Genomic DNA, 13,754 nt, shown 5'->3' on the forward strand with positions numbered 1-13,754 from the left:
ATGATGATGTGGTATTGAAGGACAGGGTGGGCAGAGAACTGTCCCTGATATTGCCCTAAAGGGGTGTGCTATTCTGGCCCTGATAGCCTAACCACAGACCACCCGCCCTGATAAGAGCAACCCCGTCCGGAACCTTACCCTATATAAAAATGGCACTAGTAAGCCCCTAGCCCCTGACTTCCAGGTGATCACTATATAGATCTATGTGTTTTTGACTCATTATAAAAGTATATTACAGTCCTGATCAAAAGTTTAAGACCACTTTAAAAATGGCAAACAATCATATTTAGCATGGCTGGATCTTAATAAGGTTCCAAGTAGAGCTTCAACATGCAACAAGAAGAAATGGGAGTGAGACAAAACATTTTTTGAGCATTTAATTTAATGAAAACAACGACTAAACTGAAACAGGCTGTTTTTCAGCTAATCAAAAGTTTAGGACCACACCTCCAAAAAATCCCTAAACCCCCCAAAAACAGAAATCCAACTTCCAAACATGAACTCAGCAATGAGTAGCTCCGCCGTTATTGTTTATCACTTCCAAAATTCGTTTCGGCATGCTTGATGCAAGCGTTTCCATGAGGTGAGTGGGAACATTTCTCCAAGTGGTGAAGACGGCCGCACGAAGGCCATCTACTGCCAGGAACTGTTGTCCATTTTTGTAAACTTCCCTTGCCATTCATCCCCAAAGGTTCTCAATTGGATTTAGATCAGGGGAACACGCAGGATGGGTCAAAAGAGTGATGTTATTCTCCTGGAAGAAGTCCCTTGTCCTGCAGGCATTGTGTACTGTAGTGTTGTCCTGTTGAAAAACCCAGTCGTTACCACACAGACGAGGGCCCTTAGTCATGAGGAATGCTCTCTGCAACATCTGGACATAGCCAGTGGCCGTTTGACGCCCCTGCACTTCCTGAAGCTCCATTGTTCTACTGAAGGAAAAAGCACCCCAGACCATTATGGCGCCCCCTCCACTGTGGCGTGTAGAAAACATCTCAGGTGGGATCTGCTTGTTATGCCAGTAACGTTGGAAACCATCAGGACCATCAAGGTTAAATTTTTTCTCATCAGAGAATAAAACTTTCTTCCACCTTTGAATGTCCCATGTTTGGTGCTCTCTTGCAAAGTCCAAACGAGCAGTTCTGTGGCGTTCAAGGAGACGAGGTCTTTGAAGACGTTTTTTGTTTTTGAAGCCCTTCAGTCTCAGATGCCGTCTGATGGTTATGGGGCTGCAGTCAGCACCAGTAAGGGCCTTAATTTGGGTCGAGGATCGCCCAGGGTCTTGACGGACAGCCAATTGTATCCTTCGGCTCAGTGCTGGTAAATTTTTTTGGGGTCTTCCACTTGACTTTTTTGTTCCATAACCCTTAGGATCATTTAAGAAATTCCAAATGACTGTCTTACTGCGTCCCACTTCAGCAGCGATGGCGCGCTGTGAGAGTCCCTGCTTATGCAGGTCAACAACCCGACCACGTCCAAAAAGGAAGAGTTTTTTGCCTTTGCCATCACAACGTGTGACTACCTGACAGAAAATGACAATGAATCCACATCTTTGCACAGATTTGGCCTTTTAAAGGCATGTGGTCCTAAAATTTGGATCAGCTAAAAAACGGCCTGTTTCAGTTTAATCGTTATTTTTATTAAATTGAATGCTCAAAAAATGTTTTGTCTCACTCCCATTTCTTCTTGTTGCATGTTGAAGCTCTACTGGGAACCTTGTTAAGATCCAACAATGTAAAATATGATTTTTTGCCATTTTTCAAGTGGTCTTAAACTTTTGATCAGGACTGTATAAGTATATTGCACCCCTCTGTGTATCACACCTATCGATAGCACACCTATACCAGTCCTTAAAAGGACTTTTGTGGCCCTATTAGCTAGCGTTTGGTGTCCCTAACAGTCTGTCCCTGCTCCACACAGCAACCTCTCCCTACACTGGCAAAAGACTGAATGTAAAATGGCGGCCAGATCAGGTTTATTTATAAGGTAGGGGGTATATCCATGTGCTGAAACGTCTCAATTGGCTGTCCTGTACCACCTGATGGATGTGTCATGGGTCAAAGTTCTTCACAATGTAAAAGAATATGGCAGGCGCGAATATATCCATATGTTTGCATGTTCGGCGAATCGCGAACACGCAAAGTTCGCCGCAAAACGACCGCCGGGCGAACCGCAAGGCCATCTCTACTCGTGACGTTAGGGGACGTGTCCTGGCACCAACATCAGCTTAGTTATATGGGAACTTGCTAGAGTTTAGTAGAAAGAAAAAACAAACTGATGTCAACTGGAGATAGTAGAAACGCTGCCATAGTCATCTGGTCAAATCAGGTCTGGTTGTTTAGGGGTTAAATACAAGTTTCATATGGCTGTGTAGAGACTTGTGTAGGCGATTCACCCAACTTCAGGTTCACGGGTTCTTCTGAGCGGAGCTATCCAGTCCCGGACGCCTGGGAGACCAGCAGGACCTGCTTCCAACAAAATATGAGTGGAGGGTGTCATAAAGACCACTTACCAGTTAGGGCTCATGCACTCCAACGTACTTGTTGTCCGTGTCCATTCCGGGTTTTTTTGTGGCCCGTTTGCGGAACTAATCATTACATTGGGGCTGCAAAAAAACAAAAACGGCAATGACGTGTGCATTCCGTATACATATGTCTGCAAGTCCGTTCTGCAAAAAAATCCATGTTTTGCAGACTGCCAAATCTATATGGTTGTGTGCATAAGCCCTTATCAGTTATATTGTGCGGAATCGGTATTTCTTAAGGCTCCGTTTGGAGATCTAGCTTGCTGATCCGGCACAAATGCTGGCTGTCGGTCAGACAAAAAAAAAAACACGTTGCATGCAATGCTTTTTGTCTAGCCAAAACCCAAACCGATCACCGCCGGACATCATTGAGTCCTCAGATCCGGCGGTGACGTAGAGGATTCGGTAGGCTGCTCTGTGCCGGAACAGCCTTCCAGATCCGCAAAAAATACGGATGACGTACATGTGCATTCTGTTTTTTGCGGAACGTAACAGCTGGCCCCTGATAGAACAGTACTATCCTTGTCCGTTATGCGGACAATAATAGGACATGTTCTATCTTTGAACGTAACGGAAATACGGAAACAGAAGGCATACAGAGTACCTTCCGGTTTTTTTTCCGGATCCATTGAAATGAATGGTTCTGTATACGGAATGTAAAAAAAAACGGAACATAAACGGAAAAAAAATAACTTTTGTGTGCAAGAGGCCTTAGGCTACTTTCACACTTGCGTTCGGAGCGGATCCGTCTGATGTTTCATCAGACGGATCCGCTCCGATAATGCAGACGTTCGCATCCGTTCAGAACGGATGCGTCTGCATTAAAACTTAGAAAATTTTCTAAGTGTGAAAGTTGTCTGAGCGGATCCGTTCAGACTTTACATTGTAAGTCAATGGGGAACGGATCCGCTTGAAGATTGAGCCATATAGTGTCATCTTCAAGCGGATCCGTCCCCATTGACTTACATTGTAAGTCTGGACGGATCCGCTCGCCTCCGCACGGCCAGGCGGACACCCGAACGCTGCAAGCAGCGTTCAGGTGTCCGCTCACTGAGCGGAGCGGAGGCTGAACGCTGGCAGGCGGATGCATTCTCAGTGGAGCCGCCTCCACTGAGAATGCATTGGGGCCGGACGGATGCGTTCGGGGCCGCTCGTGAGCCCCTTCAAACGGTGCGCACGAGCGGACACCCGAACGCTAGTGTGAAAGTAGCCTTAGTTTCATTAAAATCAGCCTATGGGGCAGACAGGCTGGTCAGGGGTTCAAGACCAGCAGGAGTCAGCCACACCTCCAGCTCAGTACAACTGCAAAAAAAGGGGGTCAGTCAGCACATCCCAATGTGCAGGTGCGCGCTGCCATGGCTAGAAACGCAAAGAAAAAAGGCAATGCAGCAGCACTCTGCAAACACAAATAACGTACAATAATCCCATAATTATAGAAAATATTCTGGTGCTAATTCTACGCTTATTTAGCAAATTTGAGATTCTTGACAAATACATTTTGTACAAAATTATTTGGGCCCGTCTGCCAAACGTCAAGGCCGTTATGGCACCAAAAATGGTAAAAATCAGAGGGGACCCAGCATGCATGTGGAACCTGCACTCCCTGAATTTTATGGTGGCCATTATGGCACATAACAGGTAGTATTTAGTGTTATGTTCCCTTCTTACAGAGATCGCCTTGACATTTGGCAGACGGGCTCAAATAATTTTGTACAAAATGTATTTTCCTAGAATCACAAATTAGAAAAATAAGCGTAGAATTAGCACCAGAATGTTTTCTATAATTATGGCATTATTGTACTTTTTTTGTGTTTGCAGAGTGCTGCTGCATTGCCTTTTTTCTTTGTGTTTCTAGGCATGGCAGCGCGCACCTGCACATTGGGATGTGCTGACTGACCCCCTTTTTTGCAGTTGACTTTAGCGGTGAAACGCTGCTTGTGGCCACATCACCACTGAAGGCAGTCATTGGCCGGAGCAGTGCATGTGACTATGCCCATATCCAACCGGATGTAAACACTGCTGGGACCAGAAGATGGAGCGGCGGGGAGCAGGAAAGTAGGAATCTTCTGTCTCAGGGCCATGCTGCAGGAACATGTTTAAAATCCTTTTTTATCGGAAAATCTCTACGTTCCTGTTACACTGCGCGATATTCAGGACAATTATCAGATAATCGTCAGCACATCTCCCTGTGTGATCAGGAATGTGCTACTGATATTCAATAGAAGTGAATGAGGGAGGAATGACGAGCACTGATTAACCTTTTTTTTTTTTTTTGCAGCCCCTTGAAATAGAGTGATGTGACAATGCAGCCCCCAAACCAAAAAAGGTTGTGGACCCCTGCTCTAGGTGTAACGGCAACGCCCCCGTTGTTCCTACATTTGCATATAGTAAAACATCATTATTCTCAGCAATGCAGACACATATGAGCATAAGACCAACACAGATGCCTTTAGCTGCCAAGCGCACATGTAACAGGTCAGCCAGTACGTTTTCTATCTTCGTTCAGTGCCGGATTCACAGCTACGCTGCTCAGCATGGCTGCAGGGCCGGTGCAAGGATTGTTGCCAACACAAGCGAAGCTACGTCTGCAGCAGCTGGCTTCTCCTCTGTGTGGTCCTGGTATCTTCTCCCTGCTTCAGACAATTGTTGGTTTGAGGACCGTATTTTGTGCCCTCTAAGATGCACCTGCCCATAAGACGCACCTAGGTTTTAGAGGAGGATAATAAGAAAAAAATATTTTCCATTGCACCTCAGGTCAGACCAGCAATCAGACCCCCAATGTTAATCAGACCTCAGATCAGACCCCCAATGTTAATCAGACCTCAGATCAGACCCCCATGTCAGCCATCAGCCATCAGCCCCCCATGTCAGCCATCATGCCCCCATGTCAGCCATCAGCCCCCATGTCAGCCATCATGCCCCCATGTCAGCCATCATGCCCCCATGTCAGCCATCATGCCCCCATGTCAGCCATCATGCCCCCCCCCCATGTCAGCCATCAGCGCAAATAATAAAATAAAAAATAACTTACCTCTCCTCACCACCAGCGCTCTCTCTCTTCTTCCTGGTTCTCGGCTGTCAGCTGTGAAGGCTGCGCACAGTGAGGTCACATGGTGCGCAGCCCTTTATAGCGGACAGCCGAGCGGAGGACCAGGTAGTGGTGAGTACAGATTCTTCCCCGCTTCCCGGTCCTCCGGTACTAATGAAGCGCTTCCAAAATGGAAGCGCTTCATTAGTATTCGCCCTATAAGACCCAGGGGCGAAATATACAGGGCATTTAAAAAAAAAGTTTCATTTTTTCCGCCCCCCCCATTTCTGCGCCCTAAGGCAGCCGCTTCGTCTGCCTTATTATAGCACCGGCCCTGCATGGCTGTATAATGTCCTTCATGCTGCTTCTAAAGGGAGTTCTTTATAGAGACAGGAGAGCAGATTCTCCTGTTATCTGTGTGCTGTGTATGGGAGACATCATAGCAGCTACCCTACACCCATTCTTGCAATTTAGAGTTAAAGCCTAAAGAAGGATGGAAGCTGTGGATAAACTGTGATAAAATGGCCAGATATAGTCTTATTCCTCATGCACACACACACAACAGCTCATGCTGAAAAGTCACCTGAAATGACAGTGAACGGTCTCCTACGCTGGGGTATGCCAAGTTGTGGACATGGTACAGGGTTCAATGAACACCAAAGTCATGTACTGCCCCCTCCTGGACTGCAACAGGTATAGGTTTGGTATACAATGCCAAAAGTATACCTTAAAGGGGGTAACATAGTAACATAGTAACATAGTACATAAGGCCGAAAAAAGACATTTGTCCATCCAGTTCGGCCTGTTATCCTGCAAGTTGATCCAGAGGAAGGCAAAAAAAAAAAACCCTGTGAGGTAGAAGCCAATTTTCCCCACTTTAGGGGAATAAAAATTCCTTCCCGACTCCAATCAGGCAATCAGAATAACTCCCTGGATCAACGACCCCTCTCTAGTAACTATAGCCTGTATTATTATTACGCTCCAGAAATACATCCAGGCCCCTCTTGAATTCCTTTATTGTACTCACCATCACCACCTCCTCAGGCAGAGAGCTCCATAGTCTCACTGCTCTTACCGTAAAAAATCCTCTTCTATGTTTGTGTACAAACCTTCTTTCCTCCAGACGCAGAGGATGTCCCCTCGTCACAGTCACAGTCCTGGGGATAAATAGATGATGGGATAGATCTCTGTACTGACCCCTGATATATTTATACATAGTAATTAGATCTCCCCTCAGTCATCTTTTTTCTAACGTGAATAACCCTAATTTTGATAATCTTTCAGGGTACTGTAGTTCCCCCATTCCAGTTATTACTTTAGTTGCCCTCTTCTGGACCCTCTTCAGCTCTGCTATGTCTGCCTTGTTCACAGGAGCCCAGAACTGTACACAGTACTCCATGTGTGGTCTGACTAGCGATTTGTAAAGTGGTAGGACTATGTTCTCATCACGGGCATCTATGCCCCTTCTGATGCAGCCCATTATCTTATTGGCCTTGGCAGCAGCTGCCTGACACTGGTTTTTGCAGCTTAGTTTGCTGTTTATTAAAATTCCTAGATCCTTTTCCATGTCAGTGTTACCGAGTGTTTTATCATCTAGTATGTACGGGTGACTTGCATTATTCCTTCCCATGTGCATAACTTTACATTTGTCAGTGTTAAACCTCATCTGCCACTTATCTGCCCAAGCCTCCAGTCTATCCAGATCCCTCTGTAGTAGTATACTGTCCTCTTCAGTGTTAGATACTTTACACAGTTTAGTGTCATCTGCGAAAATTTATAATTTACTATGCAAGCCTTCTACAAGATCATTAATAAATATATTGAAGAGAATAGGGCCCAATACTGACCCCTGAGGTACCCCACTAGTGACAGTGACCCAATCTGAGTATGTACCGTTAATAACCACCCTCTGTTTTCTATCATTGAGCCAGTTACTTACCCACTTACAGATGTTTTCTCCCAGTCCGAGCATTCTCATTTTATATACTAACCTTTTATGTGGTACAGTGTCAAATGCTTTGGAGAAGTCCAGATATACGACATCCATTGATTCGCCGCTGTCAAGTCTAGAACTTACCTCCTCATAGAAACTGATTAAATTAGTCTGACATGACCGATCCCTCACGAAGCCATGCTGATATGGCGTTATTTGCTTATTTCCGTTGAGATGCTCTAAGATAGCATCTCTCAGAAAACCTTCAAACAGTTTACCCACAACAGATGTTAAACTTACCAGGGGTGTCCCGGTTGTTTCAAGCTATCCCCTATCCACAGGATAGAGGATAACTATTAGATCGTGGGGGTCCTACCGCTGGGACCCCAACCGATCATGAGAATGGCAGCCCCTTAATCCCTGCGGCCACCCTAAAATGAATTTATGGTGGGCTTTATTACTCCCCCATGGTATGACCCCCTAGTAGCAGCACCAGTCTCTCCCTGCTCTGCTATCCCTCTGCCCCTTCTCCAAATCCTTATTATGAAATCTTTCTCATTAGTAGTGTTGATCACGAATATTCAAATTGCGAATTTTAATCGTGAATATCGGCACTTCGAGAATTCGCGAATATTTAGAATATCGCAAAATATATTCGCAATCGAAAATTCATACGAATTTTTATGCGAATTTTCGCAATCAAGAAAATAATGCCTGGAGATCATGAATTCGCGAATTCTCGAATATATGGCGAATATATGCGAAATATCGCTAATTCGAATATTGCCCCTGCCGCTCATCACTACTCATTAGGATAAAACACATCAGCTCCGCCGAGCCCCCGGCCAAAGTGTGGAAGTGGTGTCCGAGATCCCCAAGGGTCAAGCCAAGTAATTGTAAGTCTTCATGTGAAATATGTTTATGTTATACACATATAGCCTACACCGTGCCCCACAATATACAATTTCTTCTGTAATAGTCATCAAGTGTCATGGGGGGGGGGCCTTATTGTTTTTCGCCCCAGGGCCCCATTTCCCCTAGAACCGGCCCTGATAATAATTGCAAACTGGACTGGCTGGAGAGGCATTTGTGACCTGCACAAGGTAGATTGTAAGCTATATACCGGCATATAGTTGTTGTTTTTTTTGTGGTGGGGGTTGTTTCAAGCTATCCCCTATCCACAGGATAGAGGATAACTATTAGATCGTGGGGGTCCTACCGCTGGGACCCCAACCGATCATGAGAATGGCAGCCCCTTAATCCCTGCGGCCACCCTAAAATGAATTTATGGTGGGCTTTTTTACTCCCCCATGGTATGACCCCCTAGTAGCAGCACCAGTCTCTCCCTGCTCTGCTATCCCTCTGCCCCTTCTCCAAATCCTTATTATGAAATCTTTCTCATTAGTAGTGTTGATCACGAATATTCAAATTGCGAATTTTAATCGTGAATATCGGCACGATTATATCGGGGGGGGGGGGGGGGGGTGTTCTATGTAGTCTTTAGCTAATGTTTGGGATTTTTATATAAATGTGCTGCCTTTAATAATCTCAGTGCCTGTGTTATTAAAGTGTCCACAAGGTGGCACTACAGTATTAATATGACTGCAGCATCTAAGAGACCAGGAGGAAGCCCTGGGTGTTTCTGGAAGCTCATTGAACATTGTGCCTTTAAAACTACCCCTTAGAGTTGACCTTTGCACTTCCTGCATGTGCTGGTTGGTTTAGTTTTGGGTCAAGTCAATTTGTGGCATGCTAGAGAAGCAATTCCCTAATATCAAGTTATTATCCTGTGCCTGTAAGTACGGCACTGTCAGTGGGGGCGCTATCGAGCAGTGACTAGCACTGTTATGAGGGAGGGCGCTGTGGCTCACACCTTTATGGGAGTCCTTACACTCACTAAAGCTTGGCATTGTTACTCGTGACGTTAGGGGACGTGTCCTGGCACCAACATCAGCTTAGTTATATGGGAACTTGCTAGAGTTTAGTAGAAAGAAAAAACAAACTGATGTCAAATGGAGATAGTAGAAACGCTGCCATAGTCATCTGGTCAAATCAGGTCTGGTTGTTTAGGGGTTAAATACAAGTTTCATATGGCTGTGTAGAGACTTGTGTAGGCGATTCACCCAACTTCAGGTTCACGGGTTCTTCTGAGCGGAGCTATCCAGTCCCGGACGCCTGGGAGACCAGCAGGACCTGCTTCCAACAAAATATGAGTGGAGGGTGTCATAAAGACCACTTACCAGTTAGGGCTCATGCACTCCAACGTACTTGTTGTTCGTGTCCGTTCCGTTTATTTTTTTTTGTGGCCCGTTTGCGGAAACAATCATTACATTTGGGCTGCAAAAAAAAAAAAAACGGAAATGACGTGTGCATTCCGTATCCAAATGTCTGCAAGTCCGTTCTGCAAAAAAATAGAACATGTCTTATTCTTGTCCGTTTTGTGGACACGGATAGGCATTGTTACATTGGATCCGCAAAAAAAAAAACGGATGTTACACTGATGTCATCCTTTTTTTTGCGGATCCGTGTTTTGCAGACCGCTAAATCCATATGGTTGTGTGCATAAGCCCTTATCAGTTATTTTGTGCGGAATCGGTAATTCTTAAGGCTCCGTTTGGAGATCTAGCTTGCTGATACGGCACAAATGCTGGCTGTCCGTCAGACAAAAAAAAAAACATTGCATGCAATGCTAAATACCCAGCATTTATGCCAGAAATCGAGCGGATCACCGCCGGACCTCATTGAGTCCTCAGCCAATGAGGATCCGGCGGTGACGTAGAGAATTTGGTAGGCTACTCTGTGCCTTCACAGCCTTCCGGATCTCCGAACCAATGTGAACAAGGTTTAATTGTCATCATGAATGGTATGACAACTAATAGAGGGACTGTAGCATCGCTTGTGTGAACCAGTAAGGTTCTCGTGTAGTCCTCTCTGTATTACCTGCTTATTGTCAGGTCAGTGGTTCCTAAGTGACAGCTTATATATACTACTCAAAAAAAGTTTGGGATATTTAGCGTAAAAGTTTACACTACAGTGATATAATATTATGAAAGTCGGGCATTTAAGTAGAAGCAGCAATGGTGATTTCTCAAACAATTTATTGAAACAAAAGCCAACACAAGTGGTGGGTATACCCCCACAAAAAATGTCAGCATCTCAATAACTTGTCATGTGGCCTTGAGCATCAATTACAGCTTGACAACGACGTCTCATGCTGTTCACAAGTCGACTTGTTGTCTGCTGAGGCATGGCATCCCACTATTCTTGAAGGGCGGCCCTCAGGTCATTGAGGTTCTGGGGTACAGAGTTACGAGGCTCTACATGGCGACTCAGCTGATCCCATAGGTTTTCAGGTATTATAGGGATTCAGGTCTGGAGAAAGATGATGTTCTTCAAGTAGTATGGGTTTGTCACTGTACCATTCACAAAGTGTAGGTCAGTTCTGTATTGACTAAATACACCTGCCCACTAAAGGCAAACAGTGGCTGATGCATAGCGCTCTCCTTGACGTTGCCGCCATGTTGGGGGACACCATTTCTGCTCAGCGTGAATTGACTTTCATCAGTGAACAGCACTGATGCTCCCTGGTCCATACAATGATGACGCCTGTGGTCAGGAACCCTTGCAGGTCGTCTAGCATATAGACCACGCTGATGTAAATTGTTTTGAATGGTCTGACATGACACTTTGTTGCCTCTCACCTCCCTTAAATGTGCCTAGAGTTGTGTGGCATTCATCATCCGGTTCCGCAGGGCATTGTTCACAATGAAGCGGTCATCAGTGTGGGATGTGGTCAAAGGAAGTCCACTTCTATGCCTTTCTGTGACTCTTCCGGTCTCTCTGTATTTCTGTTGCAACCTGCTGATGACACTCTGTGACACTCTAAACTCAGTGGCCACCTCTGGCTGAGAACATCCTGCTTGAAGCCTCGCAATGGCGAGGTACTGTTGATCAATTGTTAGGTGTCGTCTTGGTCTCATGATGTCAAAATGTGAACAGCATGATGAGGAGGACTGTTTAAATACCAATTCTAATTGAACTAGGATTGGCGAATGGGCGATTCATGGATCAAACACCTGTTGGGAATTTTATCGTTAAGCTCCTTGTTAGAGAACAGCAAGTTGTGCAAAAGGTACTGAAACGTTGAACAGTTGGACATGTGCATTCAAAAGTTTAGAGAAGCTCACATTAAGTTCACCTGTAAACATTAGAGTGCATTTTAGGCTCATCTTTGAAATTTCACCCACAAGACAAATATCCCTAACGTTTTGAGAGTGGTGTATGTAAATTATACATATATATAAAAACTGTACACATATATAAGCTGTATACATACAGTATTTGTGTACAGTTTATATGTGTGTACAGTTTATGGATAGATCTGCCCAAAAGTAAAGGCTTTACATGCCTTGAATTCGCTTCTCTCGGTTAATTCCCCAGTCCAGACTGGAAGCTGGGGGCAGCACTTGATGAGATAGCTTCTAGTTACAGCTGCAGATCCTGATGAAACTACATTAGAGGACCATAAAGTCATCATCATGGGCCCTTCTCCCATCTCCTGATTATGTTTGTGGTAAATAAATTTAAAGTAATCAGCCCCCGGGGGCCCATTGAGTTTAGTCATTAGACACAGGAGCTGCCCGCACTCCGCAGCAGGGCACGCACACTGCGCCGTATAATAGTCCACAGTACATGTCACATAATACCCACTATAGCATAAATAAGCCAGGAAGAGGAGAACTAAACATTGATTTCTTCCTTAGAAGCAGCATTTCCAAGGCCGCCCGATACTGGGCTCGGAGGAGAACAATGGCCAAGCCTCTCCCGGCTGTTCTCGTCCATTCTTTTCCAATTATTTAGACTTCAGTCCATCCGAATCATGAATCTAGTTTATCACAATACCAGATACGCAAAGGTGAATTTCACGTCTTAAGTAGAAATGTGGCCAGTTGACATTTTGGGGAATAACACCAGAAGATCATACTATATTCCGTAACAATGATGTCACAGGGGTGTCTGGTTTAGAAAACCCACTGCAAATACTCCTTCGGGTCCTCCCATTTGGAAAGCAGCTACAAATACACTAGCGGAAAATGAAAAAAAGATCACCTAGAAAACTTAACCCCTTAAGGACCTAGGACGTACCGGTACGCCCTATTTCCCGAGTCCTTAAGGACCTAGGACGTACCGGTACGCGCTATTTCCCGAGTCCTTAAGGACCGAGGACGTACCGGTACGTCCTGACTTAAAATCGGAACTCCGGCGCCGCAGGGGTTAATCGGAACGGGATTTCGGCTGAAATCATTCAGCCGGCATCCCGTAACAATGCAGGGGGGGGTCATTTGACCCCCCCGTATCGGCGATCGCAGAAAACCGCAGGTCAATTCAGACCTGCGGTTTTCTGCGTTTCCGGTCCATTCGGGTGTCCTGTGACCCGATGAACCGGAAAAAGACTGCGATCGGTGGCGTAATTATACACCACCTATCGCAGTCCGAGGATTTGGAGAGGCGGTGCTGGCCCTGGTGCTGAATGCCGCTGTCCAGGGTGCTGATTGGTGCAGGGGAGAGAGGCGCGAGATTCAAACTTCCTGCGCTCCTCTCTCCCCTCCTCTTCCTGTCCAGCACCCTGACCGTGCAGCACCGTCCAGAACGAGCTCCTGTGTCCCCCTAATCGGCATCCATCACCCTCCTGCACCCATCGCCACCCAGGTAGGTTAGGGTCAGTGAGGGAGAGGCACCGTTAGGCAGGGAAAGAAGGGAAAAGTAAGTTAGAAAAAAAAAAAAAAAAGTACTTTTATTCCAAACTTCCAAACTTCCATCTTACTCTAACCCAGACCCCTCCTGCCACTTGCCCCCCCACCCACCCCCCACCAGCCACTTCCCCCCCCCCCCACCTGCCTCCCCCCCCCCACCTACCCCCCACCAGCACCCCCCACCCCCCACTCACCACCACTTTTTTTTTTCTGCGTGCGCTGACTGGCCGGCACTTTTTAGCGTCCGTCCACTGTTAGCGCATCGCCCGCCCCACCACCCCACCGACCGCTGATCAGCGTTGTACCGCTGATCAGCAAGTTTTAACTTTTTTTTTTCTAACACTTGCCCATTTTTTTGCCTGGACTTTTTAGTACGCGAACACCCGTTGCCCCCACACACACGCACATATAATAAAGTTTGCCACACACGCACACCTACACGCACACACACCCATGGCCCACCGGATGTTCTCGGCCGAGGAGGCATACGCCCAGATTGCCTCCGACTCTGAGAGCCCC

Source organism: Bufo bufo, chromosome 6, assembly GCF_905171765.1.
Source record: "Bufo bufo chromosome 6, aBufBuf1.1, whole genome shotgun sequence".
Taxonomy (NCBI): domain Eukaryota; kingdom Metazoa; phylum Chordata; class Amphibia; order Anura; family Bufonidae; genus Bufo; species Bufo bufo.